Source organism: Ictidomys tridecemlineatus, chromosome 1 (assembly GCF_052094955.1).
Source record: "Ictidomys tridecemlineatus isolate mIctTri1 chromosome 1, mIctTri1.hap1, whole genome shotgun sequence".
NCBI lineage: Eukaryota > Metazoa > Chordata > Mammalia > Rodentia > Sciuridae > Ictidomys > Ictidomys tridecemlineatus.
Window position 1 is genome coordinate 47,747,592 of NC_135477.1, and position 24,369 is coordinate 47,771,960.

At 40.4% G+C, this 24,369-nt stretch overlaps 1 protein-coding gene, 3 non-coding genes and 1 pseudogene across 7 annotated transcripts in view; 3 read left to right on the top strand and 2 right to left on the bottom strand.

Annotated features, from left to right (window-relative positions):
- Kat6b (lysine acetyltransferase 6B) overlaps window positions 1-17,065 on the bottom strand; it is a 188,088-nt gene extending 171,023 nt beyond the window's left edge. The window contains exons 1-2 of one of the 4 annotated variants that reach the window (XM_021726706.3): window positions 16,932-17,065; window positions 3,235-3,304 (exon numbers count right to left, since the gene is read on the bottom strand). The gene's annotated coding sequence lies outside the window, so the exon portion shown is untranslated. Of the gene's footprint in view, window positions 1-3,234; window positions 3,305-15,815; window positions 16,147-16,931 lie in introns of those variants that run through there. The other 3 variants (XM_005325885.4, XM_005325886.3, XM_005325887.3) reach the window with 3 other exon arrangements.
- On the bottom strand, window positions 3,750-3,856 carry LOC120885919 (U6 spliceosomal RNA). Its single transcript, XR_005728719.1, has one exon. It is a non-coding gene; the product is annotated as a U6 spliceosomal RNA (small nuclear RNA).
- Window positions 5,944-6,066, top strand: LOC120886023 (small Cajal body-specific RNA 21). The gene has a single exon (XR_005728802.1).
- On the top strand, window positions 8,252-8,343 carry LOC120885910 (U6 spliceosomal RNA; annotated as a pseudogene).
- A 2,880-nt stretch (window positions 17,066-19,945) lies between the features above and the next one.
- Window positions 19,946-20,052, top strand: LOC120886040 (U6 spliceosomal RNA). The gene has a single exon (XR_005728813.2). It is a non-coding gene; the product is annotated as a U6 spliceosomal RNA (small nuclear RNA).
- Window positions 20,053-24,369: the final 4,317 nt, after the last annotated feature.

The window sequence follows — 24,369 nt, forward strand, 5'->3', positions numbered from 1 at the left end:
TTTATTAAGCATTTAAGAAATCAAATCTAAGTCACACATTAGTGGATTTTCTTTATTGAAATTAATTTACTAATGAAAGAGGTCCAAGGTATATGTCTATCACAAACATAAAACCAACATGAAAAAAAAATCTGATACAAAAAAAATCTAATGAAAGTTCATTAAACTTACTCAAAAAAACATTAAACTTAAAAAATAATCCTGATTTTGACTACATATATTTCCCAAGTTTCACACATTAAGAAAATTTCCTACCTAACCATCATTTTTTAATATTTTTTAAATTTTTATGTTTGTTTATTAATTTATTTATTTTTAGTTGTAGTTGGACACAATACCTTTATTTCGTTGTTTTTTGCTTTTTGTTTTTTAATATGGTGCCAGGATCGAACCCAGTGCCTCACACATGCTCTGCAAGCACTCTACCACTGAGCCACAACCCCGGACCCTAACCACCTTTTTTTGGTAAAGGGGCAGTGCTAGTGATTGAACCCACAGCCTCTACACATGCTAGACAAGCACCCGACTATTAAGGTACATCTCCAGCCTTCACCTAACCACTTTCATGAAATCAGATCTTCTTGCACGGGTTTTGTGATACCCTCTAACCCACAGGTTGGAAAACTGAAAGTAATATAGTAACATAACCCTTTACCTTTAAATAATGTAGCATTCTAGTTATCTTAATACCTAGTTATATCTCACTAAGCAGTTCAATACAAGACAGGTACCTACAAAGCTGATTCCAACTAGACAGTGATATTACTCTCTGAGAGATTCCTGGTATATACTATTCGCCCCAGATCTCCAATCTAGTATTGAATACACCTGCAAAGAGCACCAAAAGAAAAGAGCCTGGCACAGGAATTGGGCCAGATCTGGGCTTGAATCTTGATCTCCAATGCTAACACCCACATCTTAACTTTTTATATTTTAATGTTTACAGTGTGCTGACATGTAACTTGTTATTTAATCCTTAGGACATTCTAAAGGTAAAAAGGCTCAGAAGAAGATAGAACTCACCCATGGTAACTCAAATGCCATTATTTTAGAATCACATCCAGCACTCACTTGAATCACCTGACTATCTGCTCTAGCTAGTTCTGTCTCGCAGAGATACAAACATGGCTCTGAATCCCAGTTCTACCAATGGATAATGGGGACACTGTGACTTAAGCTTCACTCACTTTACTGTATGTAATGCTAGAAGAGTTGCCCCCCCTTACCCACATAAGATATATTCCAAAATCCTCAGAGTGGATATCTGAAACCACAGACATACCAAACTCTCACTCTCCTTCTCTCTCTCTTTTTTCCTATACATACTTAACCATGATAAAGTTTAACTTGTAAATTAATATAGTAATAAATTAACAGTAACTAATAATAAAATGAACAATTACATCTGGGCCCAGTGGTGCACACCTATAATCCCAGTGACTCAGGAGACTAAGGTAGGAGGATCAGAAGTTCAAGGTCAGACTTAACAACATGATAAGACCCTGCCCCAAATTAAAAAATAGAAAGGGTTGGGGATGCAGCTCAGTGATAGAGTGCCCCTGGGCTCAATCCCCAATACCACCACCAAAAAAAAAAACAAATTCCTGAAGAGTCACTGAAAGACACTTGGAGCCATTGAACTATACTGTTTCAAATACCTTAAAGAGTCAGTTTAAATAAGACTGTCTTCCTTGTGGATCAGTAAACTGTAGGTTCTCTTTCCACTGCTTTCCACTAAGATTCCAAAACTTGGGACTGGCATCCAATACAACCTGCAGGTATCCAGTAAAAGATCCCTCTCCAATATCCTGAATAAAAGGGCCATCAAGCCTTTACCTAAAATATTTTCACTGATTGGAAACTCTTTCTGAGGTAGCTCACTCTACTGTTGGAAAGCTCTTAGCTATAATGTATCTCTTGTTCACATGATCAAAAATCACCTCCACATGATTTCTACACACTAGACCTAGTTCCCCAAATAATCCCAAATATTTCTTTCATATGATAGACTTTCTAATATTTGAAAACAAGAAACTTTTAAAAACTACTAACAGGGCTGGGATTGTGGCTCAGTGGTAGAGCACTTGCAGTGCACATGCAAGGCCTGGGTTCAGTCCTCAGCACCACATAAAAATAAATAAATAAATAATAAGGGTGCTGTGTCCAACTACAACTTATAAATAAATAAATAGATAGATAGATAGATAGATAGATAGATAGATAGATAGATAGATAAATAAATAAATAAATAAATAAATAAAGCCACTAACAGCTAAACCCTATTGTGCCTCCAGCCCCACCTCAATAAAACAATCACATTCCAGTTTCTTGACCCCTCCACATGTCACACTGTCTCTAAGTTCACTACTTTGGCTAATGTTCACCTTAAAATATGACAGTCTAGACTTTATTCAATTATAAATGCAACCCAAAATTATAGGAACTTCCTTAACAGCCCCTCCACACTGGCCATGCAGAGATGCAGACCAACTAAACTGCCCATATATTTTTTTCAAAAATGCTGTCAAACTGAATCTCTGCATTCTTCCTTGCATAAATTTAAATGCTGAGATTTAAAGTTTATTACAGTTCAATTTCATCTTGTTAGTTTGAATTTATCTTCCAATCTGCAAAAAATTGTTTTGAATCTTGATTCTGTCATCTATGTCATCTGCAAATCTAATAAGCACTCCCTTTTGTGTAATTATATAAATCATTGACAAAAATGTTAGACTTGGCACTCAGTGTGTTTAGAAATGAAATCACTGGCTTTTGCAATGCAACCACTTTCAGGATAGAACACAGGAATCATTCTGTGTCAGTAAGTTTAGAACAGGAAACTGATCTTTCCAAAGTAAAATGGTTTGGGGCAAAATTTCATTAGACATTTCACTATGTTCAAGTAATTATTTCATCTTTCATCATTTATTCAGGATGAATCATAACTAATTTAATTTGATTGCACAAAATACAACTGCAGGAAGCAGGAGAAGAGGTCATAAGAAAGTGTACAATATTGCAAAGTTGCTTCGGGGCATTTTGGTTACACAGGCAAATGAACACACATTTAAAAAAATATATTTTATAACTAATAAATACCAAAAATATATCTTCATGACAAGCTTTTACCACAATCTATATTCAAAACCAAAAGTCATTCATATCCATTACCAATGCATTTCAGTAAGGCTGGCATTTTATATCTTATAAATGTAATAAAATAAGAAAAAATACCAGAATCAGAACTCCAAACGTTTTAACAGTTCATGACAAAAATGAAGATTGTCCAGGTCTTCAGGCAAATCTGTCAAAAGAAAAAAAGTAATGTTCATTTGGGCATAAGGACAGACCTTAAATTTAGGAACTATCTAAAGATCTTACAATTGTTAAGAATCACTAAAATAAAACTCCACAAACAACTCCACAACTAAACAAATAGCTGCAGTTTTGGCAACATCATTAACTCTTTCAGACCACCAAAGGGTATTTATAAATATGGAATTCAGGACAGGAATTAAAGCCCAAAAACAGTGCCTAAAAAAACAAAATTTGTGGCTCGGTGGTAGTATGCTTGCCTTGCATGTGGGGCACTGGGTTCCATCCTCAGCTTCAATAAATAAATAAATAATATTGTGACAATCTACAACTAAAAAAAAAAAAGAAGAAGAAGTAATAGTAAATTTGACTCTTTTCTAAACCAAACCTGTTCTCCTAATTTTATTATTTTATTTTTTCAGAAATCATCAGCCTAAAAATATAAATGTATCACAAGCTTTCATGACATCCTTGCTCAGAGGCCATGCTAATATTCTCTATATCATTCCAATTTAAATATATGAGCTGCCAAAGCAAGCACATATTCTCCAAGTTTTAAAAATCAGGTTCATGATAAGACTCCTAAGAGAGAATCCTATAAGTAAAAAACTCCACTATTACTGAAATAATCAGGTAACTATCACAGGGGAGGGAGGCAAAAGTTGTTGTTTTTTTTTGTTTGTTTGTTTGTTTTTTGTTTTAGAGAGAGTGAGAGAGAGAGAGAGAGAGAATTTTTAATATTTATTTTTTAGTTCTCGGCGGACACAACATCTTTGTTGGTATGTGGTGCTGAGGATCGAACCCGGGCCGCACGCATGCCAGGCGAGCGCGCTATCACTTGAGCCACATCCCCAGCCCCGGCAAAAGTTGTTTTAAGGTCAGAATTAACTTTCCTAGGCAGGATTCACTGTTTGTCCTAAATGCCACCTGGCCTACCAAGATATCACTATCAGCTTCACTAAAAGAAGGATGTTCCAGTTTCCACAATAATAAACACATATGGACACACGTCACATTTTAAGATTTTTACTTCAAAAACAAAGTAAATAAATAAATCTTTTAAAAAACTGTGAATAACTATATTTTGTTCTCATATAAAACAACCAAGCAACCTTAGATTCTTCTCCCCTCCTCCAGCCACAAGCACATACCCCACTCCTCAATTTAATCTCAAAATTAGCTCTCATCTGACACCAACCAACAGAGTTAATTACGCAGAAGCAGATGTAACTCAGCAGCTCTTTGCTACAAGCAGAATCACAGTGCTTAAAAAAAAAAAAAAAAAAAAAGAAAGAAAATATACAGCTAGGAGAGGAACAAAATCAGAAGTCTCTTATCTGTAGCCAATTCTCAACTAAACACATGTATATTATCCACTTTGTATATTATCCACTGCAAATTTTTTAATCTTGGGCTGATTTGTTTCCGACATCCCACTGGTCCCACTGTAAATTGGCATAAGCTAAGAGAATAGATTGAAAACCAATTTCATTTTAGCCTAAGCAGTATCTAACTAGAAAGACAATCTACAGGAAAAAAAAATACATAATTCATTCAAAAGCCAAATAGAAATGATTTTTCTTTCCTGACTCAGAATTATCCACACCACTTCTCTTTCTCAGAGCATTGGGACTTGTTTCATATGTAGATAGGATATTCAATCACAAGCTAAAATCCTAAAATCATTATTCTCTTTTCATTTTTTTTCTATAAAACTTGAAAGTTGGAATGAAAGGATATCAAAAAGGTAGCAAATCATTCCAAATTAATTCAGGGGATTCATGATACATCAAATTAAGTTTTCTATTTTGTAAGGTTGTGAAGAATTTTATTTTTAGCTACAAGTATCAGCAAATTATATGGTTGTATCATATAATCTTCTAACACTATTTACATCATTCATTACGAACTATTCTAAACAGATCTAGAGAAACGCTTAGTCCAACATTGAGCTTTTAGCTTCACTGGTATTATACAAATATCAACACTATTCAGAAATATTCATATCAGCATAAGAAGAGTCAAAATATCCTGAATAATGGGAATTATGTGAGGCCTCCTCTAAGTTTTTACTAAAGCTGTGTGTTATTTCAAAATCAAATGGCATAACATTCTTACATTCCAGTCATGAGACTAAAGATACACCAAAAACAGTGATAGAAAAAAAGTACAGATTAATAACAGAATTTACTCTTGCCATCCTGAATTTTACTTGCTAACAATTATTTTTAGCTCTTTTGCTTTTTGTAAGTTCCTGGGTTTTTTCAAAGCCTATTGTGTAACTGAGTGAGCATCCATAACTGTAAAGGGTGGGGACCTTGACTTCTTTTTCCTCTATCACCACCCTAAAACAGAATCCTCAGTTAATAAATACCTACTGTCTGACAACATAAAACTCATCTGTATGGTGATATTTGTTAACTTTCAAGGCTTGGATGCATCTATTTCCCTTAAAATTAACATTTGAGACCCAAAGCACATGCACTGGGAGGTGAGTTATAAACACTTATCAAAAAGATAAACAATATTTAGCAAAATAATGTCCCCTGCATGAAATCCTGTAGTAGGTATTATGGAAGACATAAAGCAAAGCACTGTTTGGTGTTTCTTCAAAAACTTAAAACATATCGGCCTAGCCTGCCTACTCCACCTCCCCTCAGTTGAGCCTAGAGTAGAGGGGCCAGGCACCCTCCTTCATGGAAGAGATATTTGAGAAAGGAACCTCGCCTGGGCTGTCCTAGCCTCACATTTACTTGGCCATGATAATTTGGCAGGAGGAGCTGGTGGAAAGGATGAATAACTAACTGATGGGGAAATTAAAAAAAAACAACCTGAACATGGAGGGCTGGGGCTGTAGCTCAGTGGCAGAATGCTTGCCTACCATGTGTGAGGCACTGGGTTCAATCCTTACCACCACATAAAAAAATAAATAAATTAAATAAAAGCATACTGTCCATCTACAACTATTAAAAAAAAAAAAACCTGAACGTAGAATTACCATATGACCTTAGATAAACACACTTAAATAACACACTTCTAGGTATATACCCCAAAGCACTGAAAACAGATACTCGAATATTTAAGTTCAAGTACACACATGTTCATAATAGCACTATTCAAGATAGCCAAAAGGTAGGAACAGTCCAAAGGTCCATTAATAGATAAAGATACAGAAAAAATGGAATATATCCATATACTGGAATAGTATTCAGTCACAAAAAGTAATGAAATATTAATACATGTTACTATAATGTTGATGAGCCTTGAAATCATTATGTTGTAAAAGAAGTCAAACACAAAAGGCCACATATCATATAATTACATTTCTATGAAACATTCAGAATACATAATTCATAGACAAAACCCAAATTTGGAGTAAAAGGAGGAAGTCATAGTGAGAATATGTTTAAAGGGTAACAGGCTTTATTTTGGATTGATAGGAATGTTTCAGAACCAAATAGAGGTAGTAGTCAAACAATATTGTGAATGTACTGTCACTGTTTATTTTAGAGTGGTTCATTTTATGTTATGTAAATTTCACCTCAATAAATTTTGTTGTTTTAAAAAAAGAGCATTAAACTATAAAACAATTCCAATTACTTTCTAATACCTTCTTAGGTCAGGTAGATAGGTTAGCAGCAACCCTTGAAGGTAGCATCATTTTCCCCCAATTTACAAAAGAAAATGAAGCCACCAAAGTGTGAAAGACTTCATGTTTTGGTTTTATGTTGCTGTTCTTTTGAAATTCAGTCTATGTTGCCAACTCTTTCCTTTGTCTTTCCAATGGTTTTCAAACTAGGCTCTTTTTGCTCCTTGTGAGGCAGTTCCTTAGGTGTCTATCACCTGCAGATAACTCCTTGTGGATTCAAGGTTAGGGCCACCACAACCCCTTTCCCCCAACAAAGCAGCTCCATTTTAACAATTTTGTATATTAGACTTCCCTATTCTATAATCATGGTTCCTCTAATTACAGAATGAAGATGTCTAGCACAACTAGGACTATTCCTTGCTGAAACCATATGGAATATGGATGGGTATAGGAACATCCCTTGGATGGCTGGGCATAGTAATGTGTACCTGTAAACTCAGCGATTTGGGAGGCTGAAGGAGGATTGCTAGGCAACTTAGCAAGACTGTCTTCCCAACCTCCCAAACCAAAGGCTGAATGTTCTCTCTGATATGTGGATGCTAACACATGATAAGGGGAGGGGTAGAGGGAAGAATAGAATTGGAAGGGGAATGAAGGGAAAGGAGGGGAGATGGAAATAGAAAAGATAGTAGAATGAATCAGACATAACCTTACTATGTTCATTTATGAATACACCACCAGTAAAATTCCACATCATGTACAACCACAGGAATGGGATCCTAAGTTATACTCTGTGTATGTGTAATACGTCAAAATACACTGAACTGTCATGTATATCTAAATAGAACAAATAAAAAGCAAAAAAAAAAAAGTCTGTCTCAAATTTTTTAAAACGGGCCAAGAATGTAGCTCAGTGGTAGAATGCCCTGAGTTCAAGTCCCTGTCCAATACACACAAATTCACACAAAGAACACCCCTTGGACAGATAGGACTTAAACTGAACCGTAAAAATAATGCAGAACTTGGATAATTGTTCAAATTCTCCACTCAAAATCATATCCTTCATGGTCCAGTGTAATACACACCTTTTCAGAAGGCTTACAGGAAACATTCAGTTTCCTCACTAAATGTTTCTTCTCTTACTATTTACTTTTTTTAACTTCAACTTTCCATTTTGTATTATGCCTGCTTGGGTACTGACCTCATCTCCCTTACTAGACTAAAAATAGTTAATAACAGGATTCATGATTGATTCATCATTGTATGCCCCCAAATTTACCAGAACTCAATACTAAGAGGGGGGTTCAATGTCTACTTGTCAAATGAATCCATCAATATGAATGAGGGGTGCTCACTTCGGCAGCACATATACTAAAAGTGGAACGATACAGAGAAGATTAGCATGGCCCCTGTACAAGGATGACACATTCCATATTTTTTAAAAACTCTCAAAAAAATTAATGAAAGGAACCAAGGAGAAAGGCACAGAAGCTACAAATAAACTGTCATACAAAACGGACACCAAGTCCATGTGCCTATTGCCTAGACAGGTACATGTTGAAATAAAAGTGGTTATGACTAAGGATAGGCTATGGTATGTGAATGTGACAAGTGAAGAAGTAGGAAACCACTACAGAAGCAAGGGACACAATAATACATATTGATGTGCATGTACACAAATCTGTTGACTGAATCACTCTGGCAATAGTATTCATCCACTGTAGGTTGGGAGGAAGGTGATTGAAAGAAGAAATAAAAGCAAATAGTATTTCATTTCTCCAAACATCAATCTTGTTCAACTTATATTTATGAGTCTAATTCAGCAGCAAGCCCAATGTAGCCCCTTAATAAATGTTCATTGGATCAAATATTTAATTCCCCATCTTTTTAGTGTAATACTAAGTTCTTTCCCACTACTCATTAACTTAGGGAGTTTTCAATTCATAAGCTAATAATGTTTTCCAAGGATTTCTAAGAGGCTAAATCACCATGAAAATTATCATTTCAACTAATACATATTATATTAATTGGAAGTTTAATTTTTCATGTCATGCTCTCCTAGTTGACAATATCCTTGTTAAGTCATTAAACTATAATTGTGTAAATCTGCTTCAACAAACAATAACTGAACCATCAATAAACTATTATGGCTTCCATAATCCCTAACAAAGATTAGTTTCAACATCATCATCATAAATTAGTAGAGACATGTCCCAAATCTCCTGGTGAAACCCATGAATTAGGTTTGCATAGTCATTCCTACATTTAAGTGCTCAATAGTTTCAGTCTCTAAAATTTAATCACACTGTTAGGAACCTCACAGGAAATGTGATCCCTTGTAAAACAGAGGATTTCAGAGACAAGATGAAAAGTCATTTAAAGTCATCAGGCCTTTGCAGCCTGGGTACACTGATTAGTAATAATGATAACTAAGCACTTCCACCTAAGAAATAATCAACTAAATTTAGAGTATCTCTTTCATGGCATTTAAAATTTTTGCTCAGTTCTAGACTTCTCCCCAATTATAAATTTGTCAGTTTTTAATGACAAAGACTGAGAACAGTGTAATAAGAAGAAATTTTACGTTTTTTTTTTTTCAAGATTATTTTGAAAAGACAGATCATTTCAGGATGCTGTGTTTGATGTCTTCAGATCAGATATCCAGAATAAGGTTGCCTTTTAAGACTCAAAAAAAAAAATCATAATTTTTTTTTTTTTTTTTTTGGATACTAGGGATTGAACCCAGGGATGCTTTCCTACTTACTGAGCTACATCCGGAACCCTTGTTACTTTTTGAGACTTGGTCTCATTAAGTTCCCCCAGGCTGGCCTCTGACTTGTGATCTTCCTGCCTCAGGCTCTCAAGTCACTGAGATTAATAGCATGTGCCACAAAGCCAAGCTAAATCTACTTTTAAAAATGAACAGGTGCATACATTTTCAAGAGTTTACAAACCTTCTATCACCCATTCAAACCACTTAAAGTGTACTGGCTAATTTAACATATTTTATCCAGTTTCACAACAGATTATCTTTGTGTGCTTCAATTAGAACAAGTTAACAGCAAAAATAAAAATAAGGAAGTTGGGCTGGGAACAGTACCACAAACCTATAATCCCAGTAACTCAGGTGGCTAAGAGAATTGCAAGTTCAAGGCCAGCTTGAGCAACTTAGTGAGACCCTGTCTCAAAAAATAAAAAGGGGAGCTAGGGTTGTGACTCAGTGGTAAAGGGCTCGCCTAGCACGCATGAAGTACTGGGTTCAATCCTCAGCACCACATAAAAATAAAATAAAGATGTCATGTACACCTAAAACTAAAAAAATAAATATTTTTTTTTAAAGGGCTAGGGATGCAGCTCCATGGTAATGTGCCCCGGGTTCAATCCTCAGCATAAAAAAATAAACAAATAAGGCAGTGTAGTATTGGTGGTGTAGCTCAGCAGTAGAGCATTTGCCTAGCACACGTGAGGCCCTGAATACGATATGATGGAATGTATTTAGAGTTCATGGACTGAGTCCCCATTTTGCCAGCTAACTAAGTTGTAGGACACTGGACATGTTACTAAATCAATTCAAGTCTGTTTTCTCATCTATAAAAATGAGAATACCGCTTCCATCCCCAGCCCCATACAAAAAAAAAAAAAAAACTGAAACTATATCCCTGTTTTACAAACTATTAAGACAAATCATGGAGATAACAAATATGAAAGAAGAATGGATAGTGGCAGACACATAGCAGGAACACAATAAAATCCTAGCTCATAAAAGGAAAAAGGGCAATACAGTCAGCTGGAGACACCTGTAAAATCTAATCTGCTGAACCTTCTTTCTATATGACCATTTTCTCCTAAGAGACAGGGGAAGTCAGCACCTGGCTCTTAGTTGCAGTTGCAGACAAGTAAAAATTCAAGACAGAGAATAGAAGGCAGAATAGACGAAAAGTAAAAAAACAGATTTCAACAGCGAGGTTGGGGGTCAAGAAGAGTTTATTTTACTCAGATAGTTATATCTTTTAACGTCAATAAAGCTTTTGGGATATAACACTGTACAGAAGAATATCTTCTTGACTTCAGGGTAAGAAGAGTCTTAAAATTAAGTCACAAAAAGCATTAACCATAAAGAAAAGACCAATAAATTTGACTCCATTAAAATTAAGAACTTCTGCTCATTAAAAGACACCATAAAGAGAGAAAAGGCAAGCCACAGAATGGAAGAGGGTATCTGCAAAATACACATATGAAAAAAGGACTTGAATTCACAGTAAATAAAGAACTTCTAAAAAGCAATAAAAGACATATGGACCAATTAAAAGATGGGGGCCAGGGCTTGAATAAGAACTTTACAAATGAGGAAATCTAAATGGCTAATAATTATACAAAAAGATGTTCAACCTGATTACTAATAAGGTAAATGCAAAATTTACAAGACTGGATAAAACTTAAAAGCTAACAAAACTGAAAGTTGGAAAGGATAATGGGAACTCACATTGCTGAATTCAGTGTAAGCTGGTACAACACTCTGAAAAACAGTTTGGGAGCTAGTAAAGACGAAGACAAGCATACCCTAATGACTAGGATGACCATACAGCTCAGCCAAACCCAAATATTTTGAGAACTAAACCTGTCGTAATTAAACTGGGACAATAGGCGTAAACTAGGATAAGTGGTCACCCTGTGTATAAACCAACAATTTCACCTCTAGGTATTCACCCTAGAAAAACTTGTATACTAGATAACATGTATGGGAATAATTACAACTGGTTTGTGCACTACTGCCCTGAACCAGAAACAACTAAAATATCCAGCAACAATAAAATGAATGATAAAAAATTATGGTGTGTTCTCTTTCTCAAGTCTACTATAAGAGAGTTACCAGAAGATTATTGGAGTTCAATAAAAATTTGTTTAAAGATCCTTTAGAGGGGGCTGGGATTATGGCTCAGCGGTAGAGCACTTGCCTACCACGTGGGAGGCCCTGAGTTCCATCCTCAGCACCACATAAATAAACAGATAGATAGATAGATAAAGCTATTTTTTAAAAAGATCCTATAGAAATGCAAATTAAGGCATTACAGAGAACTATCCCTTCATCCTACTTCTCCCATTCATGTCATTTACCATTCTGCAAGGAATAACAAATCACATCTCCACTTTGATAAAACAATTTCCTTTTTTCTGAATACAAATGCAAGTCTGCCTATGCACATGGAAAACCAAAGGTGTTTGTTGTTGTTGTTGTTGTTTTATATTTTATTTACATTTTTTTTAGTTTTCGGCAGACATAACATCTTTGTGCAGACATAACATCTTTGTTCGTATGTGGTGCTGAAGATCGAACCGCACCCACGCCAGGCGAGCATGCTACCGCTTGAGCCACATCCCCAGCCCCCCAAAGGTTTATTGTAAAGAACAATCTAAGAAACTGAGCACCAGATCACTTAAGTTTTGGGGGGATTTTGGGGGGCTGAGGATTGACGCAGGGGCATTGAGCATGTAGGGAGGCACTTTACCACTGAGCTACATCTCAACACCTTTTTTGAGGTAGGGGTCTTATTAAGTTGCCCAGGCCAACCTCAAACTTGGAATTCTCCTGTTTAGTCTCTCAAACAGCAAGGAGTATACCACCTTGCCCAGCTACTTAAAAGTCTTTTTCTAATTGGTATGTGAAAGTCCAAGGAAGTTTCTGGAACACATTAAAATTACTTATCATAGGGCTGGGGATGTGGCTCAAGCGGTAGCGCGCTCGCCTGGCATGCGCGCGGCCCGGGTTCGATCCTCAGCACCACATACCAACAAAGATGTTGTGTCCGCCGAGAACTAAAAAATAAATATTAAAAATTCTCTCTCTCTCTCTCTCTCTCTCTCTCTCTCTCTCTCTCTCTCTCTCTCTCCTCTCTCACTAAAAAAAAAAAAAAAAAAAAAAAATTACTTATCATACTTCCTCTACCTCAAATTACTCACTGTTTGCTTTTTATTGATAGTATGCCTTACATCTGACAGTCTCCACCTTATTATCTTCAAAAATGAAATAAACATATGGTATAACAGCAATAATATAAAATCCCTAGGTACAGCCAAAAGGCAAAACTTCTGCTATATCATCACCATCAGCCAGTTATCCACTAAACTCTTCCTTTAGCATTAAAACTTTTTTCTGGGCAATGACACATGCCTGTGACCCCAGCTACTCAGGAGACTGAGGAAGGAGGATGGAAAGTTCCAAGCTAGTTGGGACACCTTAAGGAGATCCAGTCTCAAAATAAAAAATAAAAAGGTCTGGGAATGTAGCTGAGTGGGTAACTCATATTGCTGAATACAGTGTAAGCTGGTACAACACTTTGAAAAACAGTTCAGGAGCTAGTAAAGACGAAGACAAGCATACCCTAATCACTATAAAAAAGCATAATAAAGAATCTTACCCTTTCTTAAATATGCAATATTATCAATTCTTCTTAAAAACAATAGTGCTTAAACTCATTGTGATACAAGTGTAAAAATTTAATGAATAATGGGCTGGGGTTGTGGCTCGGCGGTAGATCGCTCACCTCGAATGTGTGAGACCCTGGGTTGGATCCTCAGCACCACATAAAAATAAATAAACAAAATAAAGATATTGGGGCTGGGGATGTGGCTCAAGCGGTAGCGCGCTCGCCTGGCATGCGTGTGACCCAGGTTCGATCCTCAGCACCACATACCAACAAAGATGTTGTGTCCGCCGAAAACTAAACAAATAAAATAAATAAATATTTTAAAAAAAACAAACAAAATAAAGATATTGTACCCATGTATAACTAAAAAAAACTTTTAAAAAATTATGAATAAGAACAAAATGTTAGGCTGGGGTTGTGGCTCAGCACTCGCCTAGCATGTGCGAGGCCCTAGGTTCGATCATCGCACCACATAAAAATAAATAAATAAAACAAAGATTGTGTCCACTACAGCTAAGAAATATATTTTTAAAATGTTTTATTTCAGGAATATGCCAAAAAAAAAAAACTAGGGATTTTTTAATCTTCAAAAATGAAATAAACATATGGTATAACAAGTAAGACAAAGGGAATGTAGTTTAAAAAAAAAAAAAACTTTATTGAAACACAACAGAACACAATCCCAATACAACAATTCTCACTTGCTACTTCCACATCCAAGCCACATATGAAGGGACTTTATGCACTCTTTACCTTGAATTTCCTGGCACTTCCACCCCAAATATACTTGGTTCAGGATTCTCTACTTTTTTTCCCCACATTTGTAATTCTTTAACCACCACCCCTTCAGAACTTTTAGTATTCTATCGCATTCCAACATCCTCTCCCAATTGGAGGATTTAAACTTCATGGTGAACAGAAGACCATTTATAATGTGGTCGCTCCACAATAAGTACCCCATCATCTCCCACCTTTCTCTGAATTCAGCCCATAAAACAGTACTAGCAAATTTGCTGGGCGCGGTGGTGCACTTAATCCCAGTGGCTGGTCTGTAATCCCAAAGCCGTGGGGGGCTGCGGCAGGAGGATAGAGAGTTCAAAACCAGCCTCAGCAACTTAGTGAGGCCCCAAGCAACTCAGTCCTTGTCTCCAAAGAAGATATAAGAAAGGGCTGGGGATGTGGCTCAGTGGTTAAGCACCCCTGGGTTCAATCCCCAGTAGAAAGAAAAAAAGGAAAAGGAAGTAACAAGCAAATCCAAAAACATAACAATTTCCTTTCCTAAGGTAGCATATATGCCACTTCCTAAGACACTGTGCACTCCTCCAAGACTGCCTTTTTTTTTTAAGCTTTTTTGGTAACCTTTATTTATTTATTTTTATGTGATGCTAAGAATCGAACCCTGTGCCTCACACATGCTAGGCAAGCGCTCTGTGCCTCACACATGCTAGGCAAGCGCTCTACCACTGAGCCTCAACCCCAGCCCCTCAAGGCTCCAGTTAACGACTTTTTCTCACAAACTAACCTTTCTGGTCCCATCCTCATTCTGGGCACAGTTCACCAAATTACTTTCACTCATACTTATTGCCCAGTCCCATCCACCTTCTTCATACCTGCAGCCTTTTCTCACCCGCTGTATCCCATGTCCATGATATTTTCTACTACAGGAGTATTTTACAAGTTATGGCAGCCCCCTTCTTCTTCCTTCACATTTAAGTGTGCTGAGAATCTTATCATCTTTCAGAAACTATCCCAAGCATAACTATCCCACTCTTCCATGTTTTTTAAAGCTTTATATACTCCTGAGTTAGCAAACCTTCTTCCTATGTCAACACGTGGGTTCAAATACCTCTCTTCCCTCACAGCAAGTGTACCTTCCAACACGGGGTCAATACTACCCCCAATCCAATACTTACTCTGCAATGCATTCTCAACTCTACACTTCCACCACACCCAAAACCATCCTAACTCTGCCCGGAGATGACTGCACTCCAGCTCTTCTGCATCATTTCACCTGCCCTCACCATAGCCCTCCGTCTCCCTTCCGTATCTCCAAAAATTACAACCCTCCCTACTCTCCATTCTGTACCTCCTTTTACACCTTCATCTTCCCTTTCCATATGACCCTTACCAATCCTCCCCACCCCCTCCACTACCCCAACACCGCTTCTACCGGAGCATTCCCACTCACAAATCCCTCCCAGCCTCCGCCTTCCCACTCCTCGAGCCCCGCCCCCACCAGACTTTGCCCCGCCCCTTTTAGGCCCCGCCCATTGCCCTGGAGGCCCGGCCGAGGGGCGGGGCCTGTCCTTCCTCCCCTTTCCCCCGCCCCCTACAGTCACGCTCAGGGGCAGCCTGACCCCGAGCGGCCCCGCGGTGACCCTCGCGCAGAGGCCTGTGGGAGGGGCGTCGCAAGCCCCCGGCCCCCCTGTCTGTCCCCCTCCCGCCCAGTCTCCTCCCCCTGGGAACGCGCGGGGTGGGTGACAGACCTGGCCGCGCGCCACCGCCACCGCGCCTGCCGGGGGCGCTGTCGCTGCCTGTGAAAGAAACCGCGGCTGCCGCCTGGAGGAGGTGCGGTCGCCTCCGCCACCGCTGCCGCCGCCGCCAGGGGTAGGAGCTAAGCCGCCGCCATTTTGTGTCCCCCTGTTGTTGTCGTTGACATGAATCCGACATGACACTGATTACAGCCCAATGGAGTCTCATTAAACCCGAGCCGCGGCCCCGCCCCGGCGCTGCTCCATTGGACGAGACCACAGACACGTACGGCCACCCGTTGGCCTGTGGGTCTGTCCGTCACCCACTCACTAACCACTCTGCAGCCCATTGGGGCAAGTTCCTGCCGGTCATCTCGCTTCCACATAGACACACCTCTCGACCCATCATCCCCCCTCCGGCACCACCCCGGGGGAGGGTCCACTGCCAGTACCAATCAACAGACCGCTGGGCCCGCCTCTTCCGGGCACCTATTGGTGCAGCCCTTTTTCTCTCTCCCAGACACCGCGCCACCTCTACTTCCACCTACCCGCCCCCTCTACCGCTAGAAATGGATTGGGTCTACTCGCGGCAGAGGCGCTAGGCCTCATTGGCTGCGGACGACGCCAATCAGGAGCCTTTTCCCTCTCCCCTCCCCCACTCAACCCCAAAGCCCCTAGCCCGCAGCTAAAGTTTGTGTGAGAGCTGATCGCTGGCGGCGGCCGCAGGATTTAGGGGTGGGCGCGGGCGGGCGCGCGCGGGCGGGCACGCGAAGTTAAAATTCGAGGTTCTCAGTCGCCAGCTCCCGCGGTGGAGCGCGCGGACGGGCGCGCCGCCTGGAGCGTTCCATCCCGCCCCCTCCTCCACCCTCACTCCCGTCCCGTCCCGGGCGACTACTCGCCCGCCCCCTGGCTCGCATCCTCCCCCCACACACACCCCTACCCTGCAAGCCCCAGGCCGGGTGCAGACAGTACGATGTCGCTGCAGCCTCCTCGCCATCCCATGCCGAGGGGGAACAAGCCCCTACCCGCCGGGCGTGCACACCCTCCCCCCCCCCCGCTCCACACTCGCCCGTGTCTGCAAGCACGTGCACCGTTCGCCGCTGCCTCCGGCCACCCAGGTCCCCGGCTAACCTCGCCTGCAGCCCGGCCAATCGCTCACTGCCCTTTGTTGCTGCAGCCCGGGTCTCCCCGCTGCCTTCCTCAGCCTCCGCCTCGTCCTTTGCCAGCCGCCCGGGTCCGCAGCGCCGCGCTCCCCCCGCCCGGGACCCACCGCCGCCGCCTCCTTCTCCTCCTCCGCCTCCTCCTCCTCGGCTCCGGGCTGCAGCGCACAGAGCCCGAGGCAGCGCCGCCCAGCCCCGCTCCCCCCGCGCCGCCCGCTAGCCCGCCCGGCCCGGCCGGGGGCGCAGCCCGGACCCCGCCCGCCCCAGTCTCCGCCCCAGGGGTACCTGCCTCCGCCCCGGGGGTCTCCGCTCGCCGCCCTCGGGAGAGGGCGGGGATGCCGGTGTCCACGGGAGGTTGGGGACGCCAGGGCCGTTTGGGGCGGGTAATGTGCCCTCCAGGGCTGGGACTGAGGTGCGGTCCTCACCAAAGCGCCCCCCTCCCGCCCTGGTGGGCCCCAAACTTCGTCCTTCGCCCAGGCCTTGTGCCCTCAAGCAATCGCGGCAGTTTTGGGGTGGGGGACGCCTTGGGAGCTGTGTCTACCCTGATCGGGAGGAAGAGGGAGCAGTGACATTCAGCGACTGCGGACAGGGCACGGCGGCGGCATCCTTGGGTGGGAGTGGGGATGTCAGACGCGGGCTGGAGGGGGAAGCTGCCCCTCAAGATGCCCTCACCCGGCCTGCGAGGAGCCAGCGAGCTCTCAGCCACGTTCAGGATGCTTCTCGGGCTGTGCAGCCGACTGGCAGAAGGGCTAGAGTTGGGGGGAGATCGCTGGGGGGCCCTTCCCCCCTCTCGCCTAGCCTGCACTTTAAGGAAGGCTGATGGCGAAGTTCGGTTTTCCAGGCTTCCCCTGGGCCCCCAGAGTTCCTGAGGCCCACATGAGGGAGGTTGAAGGATCCTCTGGCTGTCCAGAGGAGGCCACTCTGAAGCTGCCCACATGCCTTCCAGCGCCCTCCGGACTCTGAATAGAGTGCCCCTGGCTCTTCCCGGATATGGGTGGGATGCTGGCAGGAGAGACTTCAGAATATAGGAAAGGTAGACTTGAGAAATGGCTCCTACAGAGTTTGAACGCGAAGTTTCCCTTCTTAGGCGCCATTTCTTTGAGAGAGGGAGGAAAATCATGGCTCTGAAGAAGAACCAAGTTTCAGGCATGGTGGCCTGGGTAGAAAACCACCTGTTGCCTGAAGTCTGTCCCTGGAGTCAGGCGGTCGTGATCCCTGGTGGGATGATGCAGGGAGAACTGGTCAGTCTCTGTGCCCTGGTTGACTCCAGCATCTTTATGCCACTGACACTTTGCAGCAGCAACATCTTAAACTCCCCATTAAAAACCACTGTACAACTAGGTAGGTACTTTGTTAGAGCAACTTGTCTTAATTCTTATCTTAGACAAACAAAGCAAGCAATACAGCCCTGTCATCAAATACAGACCACAATACACACCTCACTTTTTAAGGATGGTTTGCTACTTTGGGGTGTGAGCTGTCCCTACTTTTTTGCTTCTTGGCACCAAGGTGAAAAAGAAGCCAAGACAAAGGGCACTGAGTTGGATGAAAGGATAGAAAAAGGGAGAGGGGAGGCAGAAGAGTTGTAATACTACACTCAAAATTGTCACTGGTTCCATTATAAACCCCTTTTATAGGTGTTTTATTACTTGGTTGTTAGTTTTAAAAACACAACCCTCTTTAGATTAAATCTTGGTATTCACAGGCTCAGCCTAGGGAAACAAAACACAGGGAAAGCTTCACCATCCACTTGACTACTTTTGAGTTACATTACAGATAAAACAAACAAACAGCAGGTTGGGTTTCCTAAATCTCTCCCTACCTCTTTCACTTAGAATCTTCACTCAGTAGCTTGCTCAGGTGAATTTTTACAAGCCATTAGTTTATAATTCAGTCTAGTTCATTTAGGTATTTCAAAGAGAAAGACATTTATAAGCTGTACCTTTTTATAATGCAGGTGCTGGGATTTTTATTCTCCAAGAAATTACTATGTAAACTTAAGAATCCTGACAGACTCTTTAGCCTTAATCTTCTTTTTTTTTTTTTTTTCTTTTTTTCTTATGGTCTGCCCACATGTACTTTATTTTGTAAATTACATTTGAATCTCTCAGACTGCATTTTATCTCAAGCAATAAAAATAAACCATGTCTTAATTAAAAACAAGTTTTAAAACCCCAAATCTGTACACTCAAACTAAAGTATGTAAAAGAAGCAACTCAGAACAATAAAAACCCCAAAGTCCACATTTAAGATGGCTGCATCCCAAGGTGGGGGACTTACGGGCATCTAACAGTCATTACTACTAATGAGTTATGCACGAAGATTTCCAATGCATCAAGAGTGAAGAGACACCTTAGAGAGAAATGGGTCATGGGGCTGGTGTGCAGCTCATTGGCAGAGTGCTTGCACAGGGCCCTGGGTTAGATCCCCTAGTGCCACAGAAAAAGAGAAATGGGCCATGTTTGCCTAAATTTGTACTCTTATAACTCCGGGAGCTGGCAAACAGAGACAAAAATCTCTTTATCCAACAACTTGATATTTTTTTTAAGGTTCTATTCTTAATAAACAAAAAGTTCTCTAAGGGGTGTGGTAAAGAGGGGAAACCTTTCCCCTTGATATTCCCTTCTAGGGTTACTTGTCCTTTGAGAAATCTGGCTCTTCAGATAAGTGGGACTGGAAAGGATAACAGAGACCCAGCCAGTGATACTTAATGCTTACTCCTAAACCTCTCTCTTATCTGTGGTATCTCAGGTCCTCTGCTGAGTGAAATAGCTCAATTAAGAAGTTAACCTAGAAATAACTTGAATGGAAAACCCAAGCACAGTGCAAATTTTGCAAATGACTGGACTATAGGATTACAAATCAAGAAGCTCCTTTTAGCTGGAGTGTGCCTGTAATCCCAGCTATTGGAGAGGCTAAGGCAGGAGGATAGTAAGTTTGAGACCAGTTTCAACAATTTGGACTCTGTCTCAAAAAGGAATGGGAGTGCTCACTTTGGCAGTACATATACTAAAATTGGAATGATACAGAGAAGATTAGCATGGCCCCTGCGCAAGGATGACACGCAAATTCGTGAAGAGTTCCATATTTTTTTGATTGAAACACACCAATATGGTGTGACTTTCCCTGTTTGTGCATAAAAAATTTTCGTGAAATAAAAATGGTAAATATTTTGAAATTAAAGAAATCAAAGATTATTTATAGATATATTAATATATAATTCACTTTAGAAATAAAAAGCAGATATGTGACATTTATAATATCACTGTACATTTTAACCATTTCAAACAAATGTATGACTAAAGAAAAATTATTATCTTAAAAGTTAAAAAAAAAAAAGGGATGGGAATGTATCTCAATGGAAGAGAACTTGCCTAGCATGTGCAAAGCCTTGGGTTCAAACTTAAGTACTACAAAAAAAAAAAAAATGAATAGAAGCTCATCTGTCCTGTCCTCCATCACTGTAAGATAGCTGTCACCAGCAACCACTAGCCAATACTAGTGATCCCTCATTATACTGCTCAGTGTGGCCTACAGATCACTGGAAATCAGAATGACCTTGGAATCTGTGTTTCACACACAGCTCCCTTGGCCCAGCCTCAGAGGTTCAGATTCAGGATGGCTCCCAAATCTACATTTTTAGCCCACAACTTGTCTTGAATCTTACAATCCTTGGATCTGAACCATTGACCTAAACTGAATCCTTCTTCCCCAGAAAAAAAAGGAAATTTTTTTGTCCAGAAGGGCCAGGACTGAAGATGATTCCATAGAGTGACCTATTTGTTCTTGAGTCCCGAATAAAGAGGAGAAAGTGCAGGACAGGTGCAAGAGAGAGGATTTGATCTTTTAGGTTTGTTTACTTACTCAGGCAAGTCAATCAAACAGCCTGATAAGAAATACCACATTTACAGATGCCCTAACAAGTCCATATGAAGGAAATTGGCTACGGAGGCAGTAGGCAGGGACCCTGACCTTATTTGTCCAGGGCCCCGCCCATAGTAAATTCTATTTACATTCAATTAGTCATAAAAAAAAAAATAGTAGGAGGTATACCCCTTTCCAACTGCCACATGGAATCTTCTCCCAACACTGATTAGAAACTGTCCCCACCATTTCACAATGTCTGGTTTCTTTAGTCAAAGACACAGCAGGCAGAGGATGATCAGTCAAACCATTTAATTAGCTAGCAAATTCAAGCTCAAGGGCTGGGATTGTGGCTCAGTGGCAGAGAACTTGCCTAGTATGTGTGAGGCACTGGTTCAATTCTCAGCACCGCATATCAATAAATAAAATAAAGGTTCATTGACAACTAAAAAAATAATAATAATTTTTTAAAAATTCAAGCTCAAGTTCTCTGTATGAACAGCCCACACTCCATCCCGAGCCCCTTATTTTTTATGTTGAGACGGGATCTCCCTAAATTGCCAAGGCTGGCCTCAAACTTATGATCCTCCTGCCTCAACCAACCTCCCAATTCACTGTGATTACAGGTGTGCATCACTGCATCTAGAATCATTTTGTTTTTGAAACTCAAAAGTAAGAGGGTCTTTCACTAATCATTATAAAATAATCCTAATACAGACTCAGTTTTGCTGAGTGCAGTGGCACATGCTTGTAATCACAGTGGTTCAGGAGGCTAAGACAGGAGAAATGAAAGTTCAGAGTCAGCCTCAGCAACTTATCCAGGCACTAAGCAACTTAGTGAGGCGCTAAGCAACATAGTGAGGCACTAAGCAACTTAGTGAGACGCAGTTCCAAAATAAAAAGTAAAAAGGGCTGAGGATGTGGCTCAGGGGTTAAGTACCCCTGGGTTCAATCCCTGGTACCAAAAAAAAAACCCTCAGTTTTTTACCCTCAGGCTGTACCAAAGAAAATTTCACCCTAATGTATGATTTTTTTTTTATATTTACTTTTCAGTTTTCGGTGGACATAACATCTTTATTTTATTTTTATGTGGTGCTGAGGATCGAACCCAGTGCCCCATGCATGCCAGGCGAGCGCATTACCGCTTAAGCCACATCCCCAGCCCTCACCCTAATGTATGATTTAGTACTGTTCAGTTTTGAATGTTGTAAGTCAATAAAACTTCAAAAAGAATTCAAGGAAATTGACAGTCATCAACTTCTAATTTTTAAAATAAGAACATTTTTAATGGATAAAATACTTGTATTTCCTGTATGTATCTTTATGTGGTGCTGAGAATCAAACCCAGTGCCTCACACATGTGAGGCAAGTGCTCACCACTGAGCTACAATCCCAGCCAAGAACATTTTTTAAAAGGACTAATGGTCATCTACTATCTGCATGATTTCATGGAATAAAAGGCATTTTTCAAATATTTTTTTTAAGTTGTAGATGGACACGATACCTTTATTTTATTTGTTTATATTTATGTGGTGCCGGGGATCAAACCCAGTGCCTCACACATGCTAGGCAAATGCTCTACCACTGAGCCACAACCCCAGCCCTGAATAAAAGACTTTTTAACCCATAAAATAGTAAGCTACATAAGCTCTTCAAATTAAGGATAGCCCTGCCTGTGTAACAAGAGCAGATAATTTTATATCAACATCAACATGTTTATTTTCATTTTAACGTAGTCCTTGAAACTCTCTGGGTTGGCTACCTGACCAGAGTACATTTACAAATTATTGGACTAGGTAGGGCTGAGGTTGTAACTCAGTGGAAGCGCACTTGCCTGGCATGTGTGAGGCACTGGGTTCAATTCTCAGCACCACATATAAATAGAATAAAGGTACATTGACAACTAAAAAATAATTTAAAAAAAGAAATTACTGGACTACTTTATATTCTTCCAAGGATAAGTATAGGTCAATGTCAATCTAATCACTAACTATTTTCTCTAGTATGCACAAATTCAATGTGTTTATATAATTGGAAGTTGTTGTGTTTTAATTTTATATTCAATACATAAAAAAATATGCCCCTCAAGGGGTCCACATCAAAGGAATATGGCAAAGAACACCAAATTAAGAGCAGGACAGGAGCTAAGGATGTAGCTCAGTGGTAGAGTACGTGCCTAGCATGTGGGAGAGCCTGAGCTTGATACCCTGCAAAGAAAAATAAAAAGTAGGGCATCCAGATTTATTTTTATCCATCTCTGCCAGCAACTAATGTGTATCCATAGACCAATCACTAGGATTTTCTTTTTCTTGTCTTGTCTTTTTTCCTTTTTTTGTACTGGGGATTGAACTCAGGGGCATTTTTTAGCATTGAGCCACATCCTCAACCCTTTTTATTTTTTATTTTGAGACAGCTTCTCACTAAATTGCTTAGGCCCTCACTGAATTACTGAGGCTGGCCTTGAACTTATGATCCTCCTGCCTCAGCCTCCCAAGTCACTGGGTTTACATAGCAATAAACCCCATGTAGACAGCTTATATCCTCTGAGTTTAGCACAGCACCTGGCATGTTATAAATGCTCAATAAATATTTGCTAGATTAATGAATAGATTTAATCAAGGGAGTTATTTCATATCATTTCTAAAGTCTTAGCCAAGCCTCAAAACCTACAATTTATTTAAATAGTAACTATTTCAAGGCATGGTGGCACATGTCTATAATCACAACTACTATATAATCCCAGCTACTATGTAATCTCAGCTACTTAAGAAATTGAGGCAGGGAAATTCCGAATTCAAAGCCAGTGTTGGCAATTTAGCAAGACCCTGTCTCAAAATAAAAAGGGCTGGGACTTCACTCAGTGATAGAGCGCCCCTACTACCATATCTACAAATTCCTATTAACTTACCCTGTGGTTCACAAAAAGTCAGTATTCTTGTATGTTAAGTGACTAAAGATGATAAAAGAATAAAACTTTTTAATAAGTTTCTTTTTTTCTACTACACTTTTTAACTATAAAATTTTATACCTATCTGGCATAGAAAGTGTGTACAATTAAAAAAAAAGGAAAAAAATAATTGTAGGTACTAGTACTAACAGATCATATTTTAGCAGGTATTGAGTTTTTTTACCTGAGTCAAAAATACCTTTTGTGGGCTGGGTTGTGGCTCATCACTAGAGCATGTAGCACGTGTGAGGCCCTGGGTTCAATCCTCAGCACCACATAAAAATAAATAAATAAAATAAAGGTATTGTATCCAACTACAACTACATAATGAATTTTTTTTAAAAAAGTACCTTTTGTGACTGAAGGTTGGGTTGATTTTTTCAGCTCAGGAAGCTAGAGTAGTAAAAATAACTTACTAGAATGCTGAGCCTCCTCAGATGGTTTGCAAGTATCATAATCATTCCATGTCTGGAAATATTTCATTTTTTTCAACAGAATTGCAGACATGGGTTCTAAATTTGCTTTTCCAGCTCTAAGGTGCCTAATGCAGTCAGCATTACATCACACAAGTTAGCAAGTTCACTGCTCAACTTCAAGT